The sequence below is a fragment of the Pseudonaja textilis genome, chromosome 3 (genome assembly GCF_049901715.1).
Source record: "Pseudonaja textilis isolate UNSWEBS1 chromosome 3, rPseTex1.2, whole genome shotgun sequence".
In the NCBI taxonomy this organism is placed as follows: Eukaryota; Metazoa; Chordata; class Lepidosauria; order Squamata; family Elapidae; genus Pseudonaja; species Pseudonaja textilis.
Genome location: NC_141992.1, coordinates 160,217,638 through 160,235,056, shown reverse-complemented (window position 1 = coordinate 160,235,056; position 17,419 = coordinate 160,217,638). Strand labels below are relative to the sequence as shown.

Genomic DNA, 17,419 nt, shown 5'->3' with positions numbered 1-17,419 from the left:
CAGCAATTTATTATAAGGATCAAGACCATCCCTATAACTTGAACCATGAAATAAACTAATACACATCCTGAATGGCAAGATGGCTACTTCCTAATTATATTATTTATAAAGATATATATTTCTGAATGTTCTGTTTCTTAATCACTGAGCAAGTGATAAAAATTATTCAAAGTTTTTTGAATGACAGATAGTCCTTGACTTAATGTCCACAATTGAGTCTAGAATTTTAGTCATAAGTCATTGCGGTCATAAGGCAAGTTATCACATGACCAGACTAGTTTTTATCACAATGTTTAGACTTCACTTTGATGAGTCATTGCATTTTATTGAGGTAATTCCCCGTTAGGAGAATGAGCGCATACAGGGAGACATATAGAGAGTAGTGTTGGAATAATACACACGGAGCACACAGATACACTGTACAGTAAATGTAGGTTTTTACTTCCAGAAAGTTTAAGCAAAGTTCAAGATAAGCAGTCCAAAAGTCATTCACAGGTAAATCAGTCAGTTTTTATCCAGGGATAATCCAATAACAAATTCCAGCGTCAAAAACAGTTCAGTAACAAACTTACATCAAATCCAGTAATATCAGTCAATTAGAAGAAATGAAGGAATGGCAATACTTTCCAACAGAAGGAAACAGAGACTTACTCACACTCTCTTCTGAGACTAAGGCTAAGACAAATCAGGTTTCTGGCTCCATCTTATGGCTGTTTGAGAAACTACACCTAATTACAGTTTTGCATTTTCTTAAAGATACAGTTTTAAAATGTTTATCCTGGTTTATATATTTCTAACTTAAATACCTGTTAGGTGACTTATATTCCTAACACATCTGTTAAGCAAATCACATAGTTGTAAATTCTAGTCCAATTCATTTAATGGATGGGCTTTGACCATTTTTGCTGAAAAACGCAGAAAACATTGCAAAACACAATCATGTGACCACAGGACTCTGAGAACAGTTACAAGTGCGACCCAGTTGCCAAGTGCTAGAAATGCAATTACATGACCACAATGGTGGTATAGCAGTCATAACTTCTAGAACAGGTCAAATGTTTTCTAATCCGTCATAACCAGGGATGGAATTCTATAGGTTTGCACCTATTCGCTAGAACCAGTTGTTAACATTCAAAGCAGTTTGGAGAACCGGTTGTTAGAAGAAATTACTGGCCTAATCCTGTAAGGAAGACAGGAAGGAAACATTCTGATGTTGCTTATACAGAAACTGCCTTTCCATTAACTCTTATTACATTCTTGACAGGACTAGACTTCCTGTCTCAGGAACTTCTCTGGAGTTTTTTTTCCTCATTTGCTGGTACTTTGCTTGTGTGGAGTGACCATTCAAAGTTACAATGCACTGAAAAAAGTGACTTATGACTGTTTTCACACTTACAACTGTTGCAGCATCCCCACAGTCATGAGAGACCAGGCAAGGAGATGCATGCCTTGATGTGAGTGACATTGATTTGGCCATGCCCAGCTGGTCACATGACCATCAAGCCATGCCTACCAACTAAGCCATGCCCACAGAACCGATTGTTAAAAAATTTGAATTCCACCCCTGGTCATAACTATGAACAGTCATTGAGCAACAGATCATAAGAAGGACCAATCACAGGTAAAATCTAAGAATATTTTGATCTCTATGCTTGCGTAATACAATTTATTTATGCTGAAAACATTTTGTACATTTCTGCTGCAATTAAGCCTTTTGAATTTGTGTCTAATTTATTGTGAGGAGCATTTTCTTTTTATTCCCAGTTTTGCACATTTCAAACCAAACTATCATATTGTCAGGAGAAATTAGCACATGTTGGCATCATGTGCTAACCAAACATTAAACTATTATAGCTGCACAGAAAGCAGAAGAATATGTATCTATTTTGACTTTACAACATTTATGACTCATTTTGAACTGGACAAATGACAGAGTTTTTTTAATTCTTTTTGGATTAAACAGAAATAATCCAAATTTGTACAGAAAAAAAGTTGTAACTTGGTTATAAATGGTTACATTACTTCAGCATTAATAATACTATGTAAAAATTATTATTGATTCAAAGTTTATGTAAATGTGGATCCTGACTGATTGTTCCAACTTTTGTGAAGGCAGTTTTTTCTCTAAAGAACACCATTACTTTTTTTTTCATTCACAGAGATTTTGTCTATGCTTTCAATTACAGAACACACAGTACAATTGGCACTTGCCCTAGAGGCTCAAATGTCACATGGGTTCATCCATAAATCTTCCATTTAATTTTCTGTTCCAAGAGAGACCACAAAATTTGTCAGAAGGGATTCTAGTTTGCGTATCCTTTTATTAATATTTATTGAATCAGAAGTAGTCCTGATGCAATCTAAGGTTGTTCTATTCATGCTGCACCAAACTAGTTAGAAATTTTAATCTCAATAAACACAAGAATTAGCTAGCAAACCAAACAGGCTTACATAAGATTTGCATGTGTGTCTCCCACCACCACTCTTTTCCCCTTGAATAATTGCTCTACTTTTAAATCTTATGGCATTTACAATAAGCAACTAATTGAAAAGTCAAAATTCATACAGAAGAAATGCCATATTGAGTATGATTATTAATTCATTTATTCAGGATTCTGTCACTGAATACAAAAATATCATAGTGTTTCTCCAAAAGCATTATTGTATCTTCCATCTCAGTAACATAAGCAAAATAAATGTATAAAAATAATTAGTTAGCAGCTGCCTCCTCTCACAATACTTGTTACATTACTGAAACTTCTGTTTTTTTAAAACCAAGTAAATGAAAACAAACTCATTCCCACTTTAGGGTCCCTAATGAAAAGATATAAAAATCCAATGTCAGTTAAAACAAAACCTTTGCATCCAAATATATGAGTATCTGGACATTTTCAGTCTCCTCCTGAAGCTCACTGATTGAATTGCATATTGTTGGTTCAATAAAGACAATATTTGAAACTAACCTGTACTTGTAACACCAACAATGCCTGAGCTGCACAAAAGGTAATTGTCTGCATTCCTGCATTGTCTAATTTTTATTTTAATACACTGTACCAGTTCAGTGGTGGCCTACAACTGGTTTAACAACCAATTCTGTGAACGGATGCTTCATGTGCACGTGGGGGCTTTGCGCATGCAGAGCATTCAATAAACACCACTTTGAACCTCTCCAGCTCACCTTCTAGCCTTCCTCAGTGAGTAGAACAGCTGAGGCGCAGTAATCCACTTTGCCGTGCTAATCAGCTGAGCTGCAAAAGAAGAAAATGTAAGACAGCATAAGGCAAGGGTAGGTGGGTGGGGCCAACTGATCGTCGTTTGTACTGGTTCGCTAGAACCGGTGTGAACTGGCAGCAGCCCACCACTGTATCAGTCTATACTTATTTCATGTATCTCAATTGTTAAACAATTGAGTGCTAATATTTGAGGAATAACTATTTAGATACCAAATTTATCGCCCTCTCATTCTCATACATGATAATCCATAAATCTAACTATTGCTTTATAAATAAACTAAATATAAAGAAACTAAAATTACTGGAATCACACAGAGCTATAAACAAATTCAAACCAATTACATACTCTATTTTTACACAAACAAAACAGGCTATTTATAGGATATTATCAAATTTTATACAATATTCCATTTTTCCCCATAATTGTATTCTAAATAAAAAACCAGTTGGTCCACTTTAATTATTTTTTAACCAATCCTTTTGGATTGAAGCAATGAATCTGGTCATAAACACATATGAGAATGTCACACAATGTCATTTATGGTTTTGTGACAGAAATAGTGATGGAATGAAGACTGTGTATCAGAAAAATGATATATTCTATAGTTTCCTAGGAAAAAAAACATTTTTATTGGAGTTTAATTGGATGTTTAGAAAAGTAATGAGGAAGTCTATTTATTCTCAAAATTAGATACTACACACAAAAAAGTTAACTAATAGAAAAATAACTTTAAAACGTACACAGAGCTCATAACATCAACATTAGACTAATTCAAATGAAACAGTATTCCCCAACTGCATACCATTTTGACAAAGTTTTGACAGTCTCCAATTTTTTTCCACCAAAAATGTGTTTGTTTGTGAGCCTATGACAAACCACTTTTGTAAAATATACATTTCTGTAAACTTGGCAAATAGAAAATTTCTTACCATTTGAATATGTTTCAGATTACTTATTTTACATTTAGTCAAAATAAGGTAAATTTATTTTTACCTTACATTGTTATTGCATTAATATGCAAGAAAAAGGAAGGAAGAATGAAGAATTTATTAAATGAATTAATTTATTATTTCTTTAAAATTATTCTGAGTTACGTATTTTGAGGCTTTTATTCACTTAGATTCAGACTGATCTTTATTAAGTTCTGAAGATAAACTTGGGACAAAATAGCATATATTCTAGTAGCTCTCAGGAAATATACACAGCATGATTCAATTTTATTGCTAATTGAAGTTTTAGAACTTGATTTTCTGATTAAATGTGTTGCATGGATTATATAACTGAATCACTCTTCGTAAAATGGACAATCACTAATTAATGACCTCTCATCTTGAAACAAAAGTTACTCTAGCTTCAAAATAGAATTTTGATCCAAAGTAAGATTCAGATCACAATTGTACCAAATCTCAAGTGGTTTGTTTGGCATTGGCTTAGAGTATTGAGGAGCCATGTTTTTTTTAAATACTACAACTAAAACCAACCATAGCTTAGTGAGATACCTAAGCATATCCTAAGCTACAGTTTATTTAGTTTCCACTGAATGTGTTTCACAGTTCACCTTGGATTTAATAGGGATAACTTTATTTTTTATCCTTATCCTTTTATAGCCATGTCATGTCCACAACCTTCCCATATCACATAAAACATAACCTTATATCAGGGGTGCCAGCATAACTCCCAGTTATGCTGGCTGGAGAATTGTGGGAATTGAAGTCCGCAAGTCCTAAAGTTGCCAGGTTTGGAGACCTCTGCCTTATATGATTTTGGCTTACTTGCATTAAGCAAAACAGGTGTGATTTCTGAATCAAATTTTGACTCAAAATTTCTCAATTCACCTATCCCTGCCATTTCTCCATAAATCATGGCTTAAAAAATATGGCTTAAAGAAACATGTAAGAGCCTGTGCAAAGCAAAAGAACCAATCATGGAGCTCCCTGGCTGATTTGGGTCAGTATCTTTTACCTTAATCTATTCTACAAGAATGCATACGAAAAAAAAGAGGTCTCAAAGAAAATACAGGATATCTTTACAATAAATAAATAAATAACTCAAGTTCCTTTGGTTTTCCAATGCCTTAATTTCATTCAAAACCTTTAGCCCAGGGGTGGGATTCAATTTTTTTAACAACCGGGTCTGTGGGCATAGCTTAGTTGGTGGGTGTGGCTTGGTGGTCATGTGACTGGGTGGACATGGTTTGGTGGTCATGTTATTGGCTGGGTGTGGCCAACTCAATATCACTCACATCAAGGCATGTATATTCTTGCCTGGCCTCTCATGACTGTGGGGATGCTGCAACAGTTGTAAGTGTGAAAAAGGGTCATAAGTCACTTGTTTCAGTGCCATTGTAACTTTGAATGGTCACTCCACACAAGCAAAGTACCAGCAAAGGAGGGGAAAAAATGTCCAGAGAAGTTCCTGAGACAGGAAGTCTAGTCTTGCCAAGAACATAATAAAGGTTAATGGACAGGCAGTTTCTGTAAGCAACACCAGAATGTTTCTTTCCTGCCTTTCTTACAGGATTAGGCCAGTAATTTCTTCTAACAACTGGTTCTCTGAACTGCTTAGAATGTTAACAACCGGATCTAGTGAATAGGTGCGAACTGGTAGAATCCCATCCCTGCTTTAGCCTGATTAAAACATATATTCTTATTTCAAACCACTGAGGGTTATGAATGCCAATGACCCTTACTTGAACTGTTTTCTACAATGCTTTACCAGAATTGCCCAGTTGCATTTATTAGAAAAAGTGCAAGAAAGCCAAGCATTGATGAATTTCTTAAATGTGTACAGTTATTTCTGGTAGTCTTTCTACTTGACCATCTTGATCCTGGCCTTAACAGTTTTTCAATGCGTCTGGGATTTGCTGCTTTAATGCATGGAGGCATTGGATTTTGTGAGAAATAGCTGACAGATGAAATTGTATCATTAAATACATACTAGATTTTACAAGAATAATGAAGGTAAAACTTATATTCATTCAGGAAACCAGATAGAACAAGTATTAAGAGGATGAGAACAGATGTTTTCTACTAAATGGCTTAAAAGAAATGAGAATTCATCCACCCTGCTGCTGTACTTATGTAGCTATAATCCATTAATAGACATTCCATGAAACACAGGCAGCAACAGTGTTTTCAGGTGCCACATTGTTAACATCTGTGAGCAACTGCATTAGGAGAAAGCATAATTAAATCCTTATCATTTCCAGTAATTCAATAGAGTAAATTACAAAGAAACAGGATTTAGTCAATGTATTTTTTTTTAATATGGTCATTTCCTCATGGGAGGAGTAAATGACATCAAAGAGAAAGCACAGATTTCTCAGGAGAAAAGAATGGAAATAGGAATGGGATAAAGAATGGAACAATTACCAATGTATGTACTGTATATGTATCAAAATGGGGTGTCAAACTGGATTTCTTTGAGGGCCGAATCAGCATTGTAGTTCTCCTCTGCGGGCTGGTGGGGGGGAAGATGGGATGGATGCTTTCTGCAGTACCCTGTTGGCCAATGCGGCCCCCCAGTGCCCCGTTTTAGGCCTGTATGGTCCTTGCAGTACTCTCCAAGCCAAAATGGGGTGCAAGGGGCATATGTGCATTTGTACCATGTTATTGGCCTCCATAGCCTCCTGCAATCCTCTCCTGGCCAAAACTGGGCTGTGTGGAAGCCCCGTGAGGCCCCCGCATGGCCCATTTTTTGTCTCCCCGGCCTCCAGCAGCATTCTGCTGACCAAAAATAGGAGACGAATGGGAGAGAACATTGTTGGAGAGATTTGTATCAGCTGCCAGCGTAAGATTTCATAATGTATGATAGATTTGAAAGGGAAACTCTTATATCCTTGCTTCATGTTTAGTCCTAAGGAAAAAATATTGGGGGAGGGGGTAATGACAAACACTTTTCAAATATCTAGAATGTTTTGCCAGAAAAATGTCTGCTTTTTATTCCAAAGAGTAAAATGTGGTACAATAGATTAGGCAATCAGATTCCAAATGAATCTTAGGAAAGCTTTTCTAATGATAACAACAATTTGGTATTAAAACCAATTACTAGATATAATTACTGGCAGGTTTCCATTCATTGGCTATGTTCAAAAAGAGGCTGATCAGCCATTCAGCATAGGTTTTTTAATTTCGAATTCTGCATAGAGTAGGGGATTAAGCTTTGAGACAAATTCCCCTTTCAAATATAAGAGTTTAGGTATTGCTTTTTATTTAGACCCATTGTCTATATAAACTGAGCAAATTATAGTAAATTAATCTTGATTATAACTTGTTCAAATCAAACCAAGATGTGCATATAGCTTTTGAAAATTTAATCACTCTGTAGGGTTTGAACACAATAATACTCTAAGATAAATTGAAACAAGAAAATACAGCTTTTCTCTTCAAAACATAATAGGTTGCCCCTATTATGATACATGACAGTGGTATAAATCATGTGCCTTGACTTCAATCAAGGTAAGGAGTTTTTCCTTCTTTTGAGGGTTTCAAGTGCTCCTTATTTACGCCAGTCAATTTTCTTCTGGATACTTACAAGAAAATTATAGTAATAAAAAGAATGGGGATTTTCAAAATAGTTTCCTGAGACTTGGCAAACTGTTTTGAAACATTTTTCCCAATTCATAAAATGTTCATAAACTTAGAGATTTCGATTAAGGCAAAATAACTAACTTTGACTAGCAGGAGTTGGGAGTTAGAGATTTGCCAGTAAAATATATTCTTCATAAACCAAAGTGTCCTAGTCTATAGGACATTGGCTAATATATATCCTTTTACTATATATTATACAGTATTTCCTGGCACTAGAATGACAGGAACTAGTAAGTGAAAAAATTATTTCTAAGTAAATATATTCTAAATCATCTTTGAGTTTTGGTAGTTTATTAGCACTTTTTATTAACACAGGATTACTGCAATGGCATTAGGTTTTAATCAATGATCATGATATTATAGAAATATTTATTTATGTAGAACAACTTTCCTAAAAATAAAAACAATTTGGTCTGAGCTTACAAACTCCAGAAGTAACAGTTGATTGATAGCCAATTGGTTACAACTGTATCCCAGGTGCATGTATGGGAAAATCCACACAAGAAGGTATAGAATTGCCAATGTAAATATATGGAACACTTGTTCTTTTCAAGAATAATTGTTTTAATTCTCAACTTACAACAGTTCATTTAGTGACCATTCAAAGTTACAGTGGGACTGAAAAAGTGACTTATGACTTTTTTTTTTTTACATTTATAACCGTTGCAGCATCTCCAAGATCACGTGATCAAAATTCAAAATTTGCTTGGCAACTGATGTATATTTATGACAATTGTAATCACCTGTCAAGCAAAGTCAATGGGAAAGCCAGATTCACTAAACAACTGTGTCACTAACTTAATAACTGCCATGATTCACTTAACCACTGAGGTTAAGAAGAGTTGTGAAATGGGGCGCAAATCACTTAACAAATGTTTCACTTAGCAACAGAAATTTTGGGCGCAATTGGGGTTGTAAATCATGGACTACTGTACACATATGGAGGTTTAATCACTAGAGTCAGGTACTGTAGTTCAGAAAGTAACGTAAATAAAATGCTGTTATAAAGAGAACTGCAGGAAATGATTAAAAAAAACCAGCTGAAACATTTAAAACCTCACAGGACAGTGAATTTAAAGTGCTACTTGTCATTTATAAGTGAGTATATAAAACAGAGCACCAGTCAGGGGAATGCAAAATATCATTTCATATTCCAATAGCAAAACTGAGCAATATTAAACAGACTACTAAAGAATTGCACTTATTTTATATACTAGTAAGGTTAATGCTCAAGCCTGCATAGTCCAGGCTTCAATTTTAAATGAAAAGAGCACTGCCAGATATACAAGCTGGAATTAGTTAGAGGGAGAGGTACTTGGGTTCACATTGGTAACGTATAATGTATAATATATCATGAACAAATAAGAGAGTTCTCAAAAGGTCTACACTTTTGTTTTATTGATTATTGATGTATACCAGAACAAAGTGCAGATCATCCTAAAAATATGGGTGCAGTGAGTCACCTCATTAGCCTATTGAAGAATTTGTATGATAACAGGAAGCAACAGTTATAAAGACACATGAAACAATAAAGGTTGTAAACTGGGGAAAGAGCATGCTAAAGTAGCATATGTCATCTTATTTATTTAAGTGCAGAATACAGTAGTATCTTGGTACTCAACTACTTTGAAACTCATTGAACTTGGTACTCAACACACAAGATAGAACTTGTTGATGTCAGTTCCCTTTTGAGACACTATGTCCGTGTTGGCGAACCTATGGCATGTGTGCCGGAAGTAGCACACAGAGCCACTTCTGCTAGCATGCGAGAGGTCGCCCAGAAGAGCTCTGTGCATGTGCGTACATGCTACTGCCCAACATCTGATTGTCGGGTATCTGAAGCGCATGCATGGGGGTGTGCGGGAGATGCACACGCATGCACAGAGATGCACAGCATGCATAAGGGATCGCACACGCATGTGCAGAGAAGCACAGCCTGCACAGGGCGATCGTGCGCACATGCACAGAGATGCGTAGCAAAAGTCAAAAGGACAGCAGTGGGGGGGAGAGCAATGAGAAAGAAAGGTGAGTAATGGGGGGATAAAAAGACTGCATCAAAGCAATGGATTGGAGAGGAGTGGGGCAAGGGAAAGGTGACCGGGGCTTGCACTTACCCAGGGAGATAATCAGATCAGGCAGGGCCACAGTGAAAGGTAGGCAGCAATGGCTGGCCTGGTGAGGCATGTTGCGCATGCGCACAATATCGTGCATGTGCAATAGGGACTGACTGGGCAGGGAGCGGAGAAGTGGGTGGAGATGGGTGGGGCCAGCCAGAGGCCTGATTTACCGGTTCTCCAAACTACCGGGAACGTCAACAACCAGTTCTATAGAACCAGGCCAAAGCGGTAGAATCCCACCCATGGTTACATACCACTTCACCATGCTTTACAGCCCTCTCTAAGCCATATACAGAGTCAGCACATTGCCCCCAACAATTTTTGGTCCTCATTTTACCAACCTCATAAGGATGGAAGGCTGAGACAATCTTAAGCCATTAAGGATTGAATTCCTGGAGTGAGCAGTGAGTTAGCCTGCAGTATTTGCATTATAACTATAGCACCATAATGGCCCTTAAAAGCTGCTTACCAAAGAATAAAATAAAATACTTGACTTCAAAACTGTTGGAACATCTGTCAATTTTCTCTGAGCAGCTGTCAGCACCTGGAAAAATGACAGAGGAGTGAAGATGAAGAAATGTAGTCCACCCCCCCTTCTGTCATACAGTGGAATATCTCAGTGATTAATGACTAGAGAAGCTAACTTCAATCCTAACTTCAATCCATAGAAATCTGTTAGATAAGACAGCAAACCATTTGTAGACATCTTGAAGATTGTGAACATTCATTATGGTTTATCAAAGCAGGTGATTTGAGACAAACCTATGGCAAGACAAGCTGCTATAAGAAAAACAAAGTTTTGTGCAACTGAAAACTGTCAAAGATAGAAAATTTCCTCCTCCCACTTGATGGTTGGTCAGGTGTGCAACTATAGTCATGTAAGTATCTGAAAAAAATCCTAGAAGTCATAGCTGAATTTTTCTTAAATATAAAAAAGAAAAGTATAAGAAAAATTGCTTCATGCTAAAATAAGTACAATAGTGGAGCAATCAAGTCTTCCAATATCTGAGGGCCTGCCACAGGGAGGAAGGGATCAAGCTATTTTCTAAAGCACCTGTAACCCAGACGAGGAATAATGGATGGAAACTGAACAAGGAGAGATTTAACTTGGAAATAAGGAGAAACTTTCTGACAGTGAGAACAATCAACCAACGGAACAGCTTGCCCTTGGAAGTTGTGGGAGCGCCATCACTTGAGACTTTCAAGAAGAGATTGGACTGCCATTTGTCAGAAATAATGTAGGGTCTCTCGCTTGGGTGGGGGGGTTGGACTAGATGACCTACAAGGTCCCTTCCAACTCTGATTATCTATTAAATCTGTTAAAGATACGGAAAGCATGGAATTTCCATCTCTGGAAGTTTTGAGAGGCTGGACTAGTTTTCAAGGGTAGTTTAATTGGTTTTCCTGTACATTGCAGAGAGTTGGTCTAAGTTATTGGTTGATCACTGTGGTCTCCGATCATCCCCATCATCCCATTAGGATACTATGATTGAGCTCTAGTGGCACAGTGATTAGAATGCAGAACTGCAGGCTACTTCTGCTGACTATCGGCTGCCAGCAGTTTGGCAGTTCGAGTCTCACCAGTTCAGGGCTGACTCAGCCTTCCAGCCTTCTGAGGTCAGTAAAATGAGGACCCAGATTGTTGGGGGCAATATGTTGACTCTGTAAACAGCTTAGCACTGTGGCTTAGGGCTGTAAAGCACTGTGATGTGCTATATAAGTCTAAGTGCTATTTATTATGGTTTATGACCCAAAGAATACTTTGACGCACAATATTCTACTATTCAAAGCAAGCAAATTTTCATTTTAAAAACCCTAGGTTTTTATTTTTACAAGTAAAGTAACCAAAATACAATCTCATTGTATAGTATTCTTGTAATGGTTGTGGTATTACATGCAGCTGTTTTGGTCTTTGAATATTTTTTTTGCCTAAAGCTCCATAGGACTTTGTCACTCTATTAAACACTGACTGGCTAAAAAGCCTTTAAGGAAGATATTCTGTGTTTAGCCATAGAACTCATGCCAGTATTTTCTCTCGCTCCATTTACAGGATATTTTTAGAATGCCTTGAACTTCCTTCAGTAATCCTCCCAGTCCTATTTACTGTACACTTTGAAGGTTTTTGTGTTTTGAATTTCATATAGTTGGTCATGTTTGGATAGTGTGATTCATTTTAATTTCTGGCAGCTTCTTTCACTATTTATCTCTCTTTTTTTCTAGCAGCTTCTTTCCTATTTGTCCATTAAATGTTTAGAACTTTGCCACTACAGGAGTATCACACTTGATTTCATTGAGGGCCGCATTAGGGTTGTGTTTGACCTCAGAAGGCCATGTGTGCGTGTCCGTCCATCCATCTGTCTAGAGTTGGCATGGCCATGGTGGCATTTGACACATGCTCAAGATGCATTTTATCCCCTTCTCTTCTTTCTACAGTTGTTTACTATAACCGTTTTCCTATCTCTTCTACCAGGCAAATATTGTTACTGGCAAACATTTATTACTTATTCTTAATACTCCACTAAATTTTGTATTTCTAAATTTATACTCCATAGTTTAATAGTAAATTGCTTTTCCAGGAAGAAAAGATATTTATACTATTGTATTTTTATTATTACAAGTAATAATAAAATTACAATAGCAGAAATAACATGATCATACAAGATCCAACAGCAGAGGTAAAATCCCAGAGTAGTAAATAGAAATGGCTGTCAAGTATAGATTGTTGATTTTAGATTAAATGGATTTACAGTATGTAAAATCTGACATTAAATTGTAGTATTAATATAGGATGTTTCTTGTTTTCTATCCAGATCAGGTACTTACTTGAGGCCACATAATTGTAACCCAGTCCTTCTGCAGCACTCTGCCAGCTATTTTGACAGGCAGAGGTCCTGTTGGCCATATTTAAGCATCCTGTGGACTGGATCCAGGCCACAGGCCTTGAGTTTGATACCCCTGTTCTAGGACATCCCTTGGAACATTTCCTGTTCTAACTAATTTGGAATTTATTCAATAGAATGTATCTATTTCTATCTCAAAATCCATTTTCTCCCAGTCTATAAAGTTTGACAAAGCTCTCATAATCTTCTCTTCAACACTGCATTGACTACTGCAATGCTCTCTACACGCACTCTGCCTTTGAAGAGTATACAGAAGCTTCAGCTGCTACAAAATGCAGAAGGATCAGCAGTTATGTGCATCTCTAGAACAGTGCATGTTACACCTCTGCCTCATGAGTTTCATTAGCTGCCAGTTTACTTTCAGGTCCAATTGAAGATGCTGTCAAATTAATCTCACATAAAATTATATTATATTTAAAGAACTTAAATGACCATCCAACATGAATATTGCAACTCTTGCTGGTTTACAGGAAACGTACACATGCACATGCACACCCAACAACAAAATCCCTAGCAGAAAGAACAAATCCAATTAAAATGATCACTGTACACTGAAATTGTCTGATTAGTTAGGGTGTCCAGGTTTCACTTTCATATAGGAACTCTACTAATCCTGGCCCAACCTGGAAAAACAGACAGGTTTTTACAAGTTTTCTGGAGGCCAAAGAAAGTTTGAGCTAACTGTATATTGAAGAGAAGAACCTAGATAAATAGTTGTCTATTTAAGAACAATTGTTTCCAGACATGATATTCTGGTCACCCAAGTGTAGGCCAGCACATGTTAACCAGTGGTGGGATTTTTTTAATTACTGGTTCTGTGGGCATGGCTTGGTGGGGGAAGGATACTATAAAATCTCCAGTCAGAGGTGGTATTTGCCGTGTTAATAACCTTTAATGGATCTAGCCAAAATTAACTTTAAAAAATGTTTATGGTCAGAGTAATTCTTTTATTGTAGAAATGTAAACTTACATTATGTCTATGTTCTCTCTTGGGTACATCATTCTTCCAAGGGGGGAGACAAGAGAGAGGTTGAAAAACCAAAAGTAAGTACTTTTTATACCTGGTGGGAGGGGAATCTGCAGTGATGCATCATGGAACTTGTATGCTCAACATGAGGGACAGTAATATCAATGTTTCTTATGTAATAAAGCAGTTTGACATTTTACCTTAACATGCCGGTTCTCCAAACTACTCTAAATTTACGCTACAGGTTCTCCAGAACTGGTCAGAACCTGCTGAATACCACCTCTGATGTTAACCAAAGATATTCCAATAGCCTCAAATAGAAGTTTAATAATTTTCTGGATCTATAGCCTGTGTAGCAAAAATACATGTTTGTGTGCTGATTTTAGGTTTGCCTGTGTTAAATTTTAGGTTTGGCTGTAAAAGACAGAATAAGAAGTGGATTTTATAGAAAGCTATGTCAATGAAATGCAACTATGCCTCTTAAGTTTTCATTTTAACACTTTTTTAAGGAATAAAGTTATAGAAAAATATATTCTTTATTGACCAAGTGTGATTGGACACAAAAGGAATTTGTCACATATTTGTAGCAATGTTTTATTTCACATTATTTTTATCTATAGTACGTTTATTATTTATTTCCATTCAAACTATTTTTTCCTTCCTAGAAAAGCAGAGAACAGTCCAACACTTTAACCTATAGAGAGACAGACAGACAGACAGACAGACAGACAGATACACACACCTGTGTACACATACACAGAGCAATCCAACACAAACATAAGAACCCATAAAACTTTTATCAAAAAAAAAAAAGAAATGCTAATGGAAAAGAAGCAAAACATATTTTAAATCTGTCATTAAATGGCATAAACATTTTTAGTGCCCACTCCAGAAGAGAACTTGAAAATTTTCTCAGGAATAGAACTTAATTGTAATATATAAAATTAGTCCATGCAGAGTCATTTTCAATATTCTGACCTAAAGCCCAATAAAACTTTAAATATTAAACTTGATTCAGAAATTAACAAACATATTCTGCAGATTATGTGATCTGTGTATTATGATTAAATAAATATTTATTGTGGGCCACCTTAAGAAGACAACTCCATTAAATATTAAGTTTATTGTACAAAATATATTTGGTTACCTTGAGACAGTTTTCCCACAAAGCTGAATACACTGTCCCTGGGATATTGTAAATGTCAAGCTTAGTGAACTGTATGATGCTAAACTAATAAGCACCACAAGGGCTTTTGTAGAATAAATTGTGATACTCTATTTTACAATCTACAGCACATCAAATTTAAATACCATACTTCAATGTTTTCATTAGTTAGTGTCACTGAGTCAAATTCAATTCCTCGTAACTGCATTATCAATGTTTGCTACCCTGACCTGCTTCTAAAGAGGAATAATGACTTTTCCAAGAACATTCCTATAATCTCTTAGATCCTTATCTATTGCCTTCTTCTTGTACTTCTTTGAACCTGTCAAGTATAGAAATGCTTTCTGTGATCTATCATCTATGTCACTGTATATTCAAAGCATATAACTTTCTGTTTTCCCTATCATAAAACAGACCATCTTTGTTCACTCTTTACAAGAAAATGTCCAAATGGAATTATTTCTCACTAAGCATTGTATTCTAAATAAAATGTCAAATAGATGGACATTGAGAACTACAATGATCAATCTCTGTCTAACATGTTATTCAAAGTAATTGTTGAAACAGCACCACGAGCACAGTCTATTCTACTGTGATGTAAACAGGAAAGTTTACTTAAGCATCTACACCAGTGGTGGTATTCAGCAGGTTCTGACCAGTTCTGGAGAACCCAGGAAATTTTGAGTAGTTCAGAGAACCAGCAAATACCACCTCTGACTGGCCCCGCTCCCACCTATTCTCTGCCTCCCAAGTCCCAGTTGATCAGCTGGGTCTTCTTTTGTTGCCCTGCACAGGAGAATGGAGCTGGAAAGCAGGTTGATGGGGAGGGGAGGGAATGGAGATTTTACAGTATCCTTCCTCTGCCACGCCCACCAAGCCATGCCCATAGAACCTGTAGCAAAAAAAAATTGAATCCCACCACCAATCTACACACCTCAAAACATTGGTCTAGTAAATATATATTATAAGCATTTTGTGTCCCATATTTCAAACAGGAAACTATAGTAATTTGTGGGTTATAAATAATAGAAACAATCTTTGCTATATTAAATAGATTTGTGGCTTTGATTCATCTCATTGCCTTTTCTGATCAAAAGGTTATTTAAAAGGGTGATCAAGCACCCACAGCTTCTTCTCCAAAGTCCACACTCAATGACCGAAGATTTGGGATTCCTGCCATAGCAAATAATCTTTCTATCTGAAAGAAATGGAAAATGAGGTGTGTCTGCCAGTAGCCCTTAGCATCTTTCTGAGAAAGTGGTGGGATTGGAAACACAGTAGACAAATTACAGATATACATAATTCAGAACTCACAAAGCTTCAATTCCTTCCTCAGTATTTGCATAAGAGAATAGTGGCTTGCCAATCACATACAAATGTTTCCCAATCCTATTTATCTATTTTCCTTAGAGCCATATGGACATCTGTATAAACAAAAGACTGAATGAAAATGAACTAATTGAAGATATATGCAAGATATTTTGAATAATAACTACTGGAATTTATTTTCAGCTCTGTCCTATGAAAATTATCTCCCATATTCCCTAGCTGTGAAATCGATTTATAGATAACTAATATTGAACTTTTATTTAAATGGAAAACAACAATTTAACTTCATCAAAATAATCACTTTTTCTGTCAATCAATCATACACAAGGAATAATTACAAGCAGTGCGATATTTATTTCCAACTTGTTATTGTTTCTCTTTATGAAAAGCCTTCAAAGAGAATACATGTTATTTATATAAAATAAATATCCATATGGTTAAACTACACATGCTCATTATAAAACATGAATATTCAAATTTTTGAAACAACTGGTAAATTTGCCAAGTTATTTGAAATCTACTGAGTATGTGCTCAGCAATATACTCTGAACAGATCCATTGAGAAGAGGCTAGCATAAAGCGAATTATATGCTACTTTTTAGGTTGAAATTATCATTTGTAAAATCACATTATGATTCTGAATGGGATTTATTTTTCACTGTTTTAGAGGAAATTGGTATTGTTTTTCCTCTTTTTTTGTGAAGCCCTACTGAATTATGAAGGTATTAATCTTAGATCCAAATTATTCTTATATGAATTTCAAATTTTAAGTAAGCTAAAATTCTCAAAACAAATGACTTGGAAACCTAACTTTTACGTTGGGGTGGTACACAATGAAATCTTAAGTGTACATCCTGTTGCATATGCATGCCCATTTAAGCAATATATATTGTTATTAATACATATGGTATGAGAAGAGAGAAAAATTATTTTACTGATTTCAACATTCTAATTCTTGAATTTAAAATCATAAGATGTTCTATTATCTAGTGTATGCAGACAGACAGATTTCTGCACTGTTATCTTTCATTTCAAAGTTATTTTTTTTTATTTGTAAGAAATATGTTATTCTAGCCTTATTTAGCATAGCTGAGAAATAAATGTGGACTGCATATTAA

General features: G+C 35.9%; 1 protein-coding gene across 9 annotated transcripts in view; it reads right to left on the bottom strand.

The window, feature by feature from the left end:
* SNTG1 (syntrophin gamma 1) overlaps nt 1-17,419 on the bottom strand; it is a 211,096-nt gene that overhangs the window by 133,488 nt on the left and 60,189 nt on the right. For 6 of the 9 annotated variants that reach the window (XM_087931227.1, XM_087931233.1, XM_087931232.1 and 3 more), the window contains one exon: nt 3,179-3,248. The exons of 2 other annotated variants lie outside the window; for them this stretch is intronic. The gene's annotated coding sequence lies outside the window, so the exon portion shown is untranslated. Of the gene's footprint in view, nt 1-3,178; nt 3,249-16,286; nt 16,397-17,419 lie in introns of all 9 variants that reach the window. One more of the 9 variants, XM_087931230.1, reaches the window with a different exon arrangement.